Source organism: Serinus canaria, chromosome 3 (assembly GCF_022539315.1).
Source record: "Serinus canaria isolate serCan28SL12 chromosome 3, serCan2020, whole genome shotgun sequence".
In the NCBI taxonomy this organism is placed as follows: Eukaryota; Metazoa; Chordata; class Aves; order Passeriformes; family Fringillidae; genus Serinus; species Serinus canaria.
Window position 1 is genome coordinate 5,822,447 of NC_066316.1, and position 6,000 is coordinate 5,828,446.

Consider the following 6,000-nt stretch of genomic DNA (forward strand, 5'->3'; position numbering starts at 1 on the left):
TGCTTTTTTTGTTTGTTTTGTTTTAAAAAAACCAAAACAACCCTACAACCTAGTGTGTGCTAATTACCCCAGCTAAACACAGCATCTTGAGCAATGAATGCATTGGTTTAGGTGCAGAATTCCTAATATGTGCTGGTATGGAGGTTCCAATGCTGACAGTAGAATTTCTGCCTTGGAAGTAGTCAATCTTCTGCCATAGGCAAGCAGTGTTCCTTCATTTCCTGGCTGTTACTCACTTGCATATTTCAATTTGATTCACTCACCTGGCATTCTGCTGTTCTCCTTCCCAGAGGTACCTGCTCAGATTTAGTCACTTTTAAAGTGCTTGTCCAGCTGTGAGCTTCCTGTTTCATTGTCACCTGCTCTCCACTGAAGCAGATATGATTAACTTAGGACCAGCATTTGCTATCTCTGCACAATTTATCCTTCCACCTCAGAGTGGCAGCCTGAGATTTGCTGGTTTCCTACACTTAAATAAACAAACTCCATTTCTCATGATTCTTATTTAATTGTTTCTCTTCTCTGAATTAATAGGTGAAATTTTAACCCTGTTCCTGTGCCACTCAGCTTCTTCATTTCACCATACAAAGGAAAATAATCTGTTTATCAATGTAAAAAAAAAATAAATTCTTAATTCCCACTGCACTCAGAATTTCCTGACTATACTCTTAAAGTTATACTGGATTATTTTAGATACTTTCTAGCACATGGTCTCACTCTTGAAAGTTGCTGCCCATAAGGCTCTGCTAAAGGAGGGGCACAGAGTAAAGCTCTAGAAATTCTCAGTTTGCATCAAGGACAAACACAAGGGAAAAATCTTGTCAGAATGAAGTCATCTTCTCCCTTGCCCCCTACCCTTTTTGGTGGTCCAGGCTGGTCCATTCCAATAATGACAAGGTAGTTTCTACCATGCTGACAGTGATTTAAGTACAAGTGTTTCTCCTGGCTTAGCAGCCCTAGCAACTGGATCTTCTCTAGTGTATTGTGAACTCTGCAGCTGTGGAAATACTGGCAGGAATTTTTTCTCATGCTGACATGTTTTTGTTTTCTGCCTTATGAAATCATTTATAAAAAGGGAAAAGGGTGGATAATTGTTTTAAGAAAACATTCTTGGGAAATTTCCAAACAGATGAGACAGAAAAATCAACTTCCCACTGGAAATAACTTATTTTTATTTGCAAACACTTCATAATACATATTCACCATGCTTTCAAAAGAGAATGGTGATGCAAAGCAAAAAATCCCAGGACTCCCTTATAAATAATTTGGTTTCCACCTCAAAAATTCTTCCTTCTTGTCGTGTCAACATTACTTTAATTAGAGCACTGGAGCTATTAAAGGAAGCACAAATAATTGCAGGACCATGTTTCATACACATTCCCAGCCATCAGAGGTCACTACAAGTTCATTCATCCCAGCAGCTTTCAGGTCCTTTATTCCTCCAGTTTTGCATAGCAGGTTTTTGCTAATCCCACAAATGACCCTTCACATCTTGAACACCTTACTGGGTAGGAAGGTTCTAGGGAACAGAAGCTAATGAACACAAAATATATGCTTAGGCAAATGTCTTGGCTCCATGCAGTGTCCCAGGAAAAGCACCACTTCATGTTTTTGGATGTCTAACTCAGCAATTGACAAAGGACTGGAATGGGTGGAATAGCTACACCCAGTGCTCTTCCAGGTTTTGGTTCATTCTTGTGCCTCACTGAGCTCTGTTTGACATTAATCCTGCTGGTTATGAAGCTTAAGGTGCTAAGAGTGGCCCCAGGACAGCTACAGCAGAGAGCCTACACTTTGCAATGTATTATTTCAGTGGCTCATTGGAGTCCAGTACTAATGGATCACAGTGAAGTGCACTTTGAAAAAAAAGATCTGAATAGTCTTCAGCTAAAGAATATAAAAGTTCAAAGGCCACATTTTATGGATTTATAAGTAATTTAAAAATTTATTTATTTAAAAAAAAAAAAAAAAAACCATGCTATGAACTGTTAAAAATTGGAAAGTGCTGAGGTAAAAAAAAAGATTGAGGAAGTTCTGAATTTATTTTCCCAAAACTGGTGCTTATTTCTGTACCCTTCTGCATCCGTTTCACTGAAAGATTTCCCCTAAAGGAACATGAATAAAATTTTATTTGGCTATAGGGGCAGAGAGTGAAAGTAAGCAGTGAATTTGGTGGTTTAAGTCCCTGGTGCAGAAAGGAGCTGAGAATCTCTGTTACGAATCTGGCAGAGAATGAATTTGAACTTCTGCCTCTCACTGTGAAAATGGTCTATCAGTTATGAGATCTTTGCCCTCTAGAGACAAATTGAAAAGTTAAGAAAAAGAAAAAAAAAGGCAACTAGAGTGGGTTTAAGTGTTTAGGAAAAACTTGCTAAACAATTTTGGATTTGACCCAAAAGAAATATTGAAACATAGGAAAATATTTATGAAATATGATTATTCATTCCCTGGGCAGCAGAACTAATAATGTGAACTGCTTCTTATCTGCAACTAAGGTCTGAAAACGAAATTCAAGTGTAGAAGGTCAGTTGAAAATTAAAAATGCAGTTTATTAACTTGATTTTATTGGAACACTGAGACTTGGTCTCAGAGGATAATAAAAATTACAAAATACTGCACAGCCAGAATTACCAAGGCTTCAGGTTTAACATGGATTTCACTATATTGGTTGTTTATTTTGAAGCCTAGTTCCCACAGCTATTTATCATCTCAGCTTTCATTAAGATATCAGGATTTTATCTTTGTGCCTGTAGAGGACCATATGAAAGTAGAAAAAGACTGAAGTCAGTTTAAAAGTAAAAAAATGCTACTAAAATGACTAAAAGTCATTTTAAAAGAAAAAAAAAAAAGGCACTACTCTCACAAAGTTCCATTGCTTCAGGACCTGGACCTACACGAAAAAAACATTAGATCCTGCTAGACTATTGATAAAACTGTGCCAGCTGGAATGCTGAGTATGGGGAAGAGAATTTTCTCCCAGTATCTAGCTCAAATGGGAGTCCAGTAAATACATGTTGAGAGAACCAGCTGTGAACTGACTAGAAAGCCTTCCCAGCCCTGGTGAATGGTTTGGGACATGCCAATATCTAATAAAATACAGACCAAACATTTTCATGTCTGCTGTGAGGTCAGAAGAGACACTTAGCATGGCAGTATCCTGACTTTTGTTGCCACATTAGCTGCTGTTAACCCAAAAGTCTTTGCTTTTTGCTGGTGTTCATTCAGCAATAATTACCTGTCTCATACCTTTAGGAGATTGCAAAATAACTGGTATTTTACTGACAGTGATGCTGAACAACAGAGGGATGACACGAAGTCTTAGGAGGGCCATGGCAACCCTGGAAAGAAAACTCCTTAGAATCCAAACTGCAACCATGTTTAATAATCCTGATCTGAGGAGTGTTAGAAGAAGGGTCAGGAATTTTGGTGTAATTTATAAACAATTATTTTCAGCCTTAACATTACATTGTGAGCAGCTGTATTGATTTGATTGGAAGTCTCAAAAGTATGTGTGGAACTGCAGGAAGGCAAGGATGTCTGCAGGAAAAGCCTTGGTGTTCAGGGAGTGACTATTTTGTTAAAAAGATTTAAGTTAAAGGTGGTCTGTGTTATCAAAAGGTTATGATTGTGAGCAGGGGCTTGAATTCTTGTGAAGTCCACTGACAGTTCTGATTAAGCTTATGTGGGAAGGAGCAAATGTGTGGATTAACTTCTTCCTGTTCTATAGTATATGAAATCTGGGATTTATCTTTAATTACTTCCTGAAGTTAATTAAAGTATTTCCCTAAGCATCATGTGTAAGGTGGGTTTGGTCTGAGACTTCTTTGTGCTTGGTGTCAGGGTTGATATCTAAGTTTCTTATCAAGTTCAGTAAGATAGTGAATTAAATAGCAAGAATATAAGCAAATATCAACTAGGCCTAGATAGACCCAGGTATAAATCTTCATCTGGACAGAGTGCCTGAAGTCAGCAAAGCCCTGTAGAGGCTTTTGTGTCTTCTTAAAGAGAAGGCCATGACTCACTGCAAGAGTGATTAGAGGATTTTTTTGTTTCCTCTCTAGATTTTGTTTTTGTACAGAACTGATGATTGTGTTTGTGTGTGTATGTGTGTGTGTGTATGTATATGTTTGTTCATTTGTCTTAAACATCACAATCTGGTCCTGAGTAATTTTGAACATGTTGCAAAGGTGTTACATTTCCCACTGTTGAGCAATTCTGGTTACATCAGAGAATTTTTCTGAGAGATCCTTTAGTCAAACTCAGATCACTGATAAAGCCCCAGGCTTTGGTCTAGGAGAGTGCTATACTGAGTAAAACTGTCCTAACCTTGAATTTAATTATTCTAATCTTGAATCTAATGATTGTCGGTGTCTCCTGGACTCAAATCCAGTGATAAAGATGTAATTGTCACACTGTTTCAAAAGGCTAAAAACAGTATCATAATTCTGAAATTCTTCCATGACAATGAGTAGCACATCCTGTAGGCACATGTTGATGTCAGTTGGCTGCCAGGGCTGTAGAAACTGGTCCCCATGACAAGAGCTCCTGCCAGATCTGTTCCACCCCTGCCTTACACAAAGAGAGCAGTCAGAGGGCCATGGCTCAGCTGTCTGCAATACCAGGACCAGAAATTTTACAAGCCAAACTGGCTGCTAGGACTGGCAAAGGTTGCAGTTTGAAGCATGGCAGATGCTGTGGGAAGGAAGGGAGAGGAGTAAGGGCTTTTTCCTGGCATTTCTTTCACAGAAATACAATAGTAAACCTTGATCTGGAGAATTTCTCTTGGCAGTTCTCAAACCCTGCTCTACTCCTTTCCTCTATACACCTGTTTTCAATGACAACAGTCTATTAAACCTTCCCCCACCCTGCTGGGGGTGATGCTGATCTGTCCTGCACAGACTGGCAGCAGTATCACAGCCAGGCCCCCTGGTAAAGGGGATGAGCTGGAGCTCTGGACCAGCAACCAGGTGAAGGCCTTGCAGCAGCACTGCTTTTGCCATGGTGAGTGCATGGCACTGTGGAGAGGCAGGGGTGGGGGATCCAGCCAGCTCCCCCATGGTTGTAGCATGGTCCAAGGAGCTGAGGTGCTACCAGGAATACATCCATAATCAGGGAACCAGTTCAGGCAGTGGAAACCCTAGCAGAGCCTTTACTGCTGAGTATTTAATTTTTGCTTGTCTAAGTCATGAGTCACCTCTGTTCCATTTTTAGCAGATAAAAAGAAGAGAAGGAAACCTTATGCAAAGAAACTGTAATGATGCAGTAACTCCATGACATCAGCTGCTGTTTGCATAGCAGGTGAGGAGAGGAGCTACTCCAGGTAAGAGACAGTTTCAGATGTCTGTTAGCCACAGTGAGGGCAGGAGCTGAAGGACATGCACTGCTCTCAGAGCAAGCTGTAGCTGATCACTTGATGGCTTGAAATTTTAGCAGCATTGAAAAAGCAGCCCAGGACCTCTATCCTGTGTGGAAAAGATTGCTTTGAAATCCACTGCAAGCATTAGGCTGCTAAATGTGGCTGTGATAGTGGCAACAGTTTCCTCCCCAGCCAAGGGATGATAGGTTTGATAGTGGAATAACACCTATCTAAAAGTACTCTAAGGCCCAACTTACCCAACTCTCCTCCAATGATATGAAATATGCTTTGCTTGATTAGGGATTTGTTTCAAAAGAGAACTGTAGAGACTGGAAAATAGTAAGATTTTACTCCAATTCTTTACTGAGGTCTGACAAGCTTACGGTGCATAATGTTAAATTTAGAGATTACATGGAATATAAAAACAAACAGATACCACAGGAAAGAAACTTTAGTTTTCTAGTTTCTTGGCAGGAGAGTTAAAAGACTCCAATAAATTTGAGGGGGTTTAATGAAAATCTTTTGTGACTGAAGCTGTGTTGAATAGGACCTACTGCTCTGGCAAACCTTCAATTGATTTTATTTCATGGTATATGTACCAGCTTTGAACTGAACTCTTGGAGTTGCAGCTCCTGAAACACGGA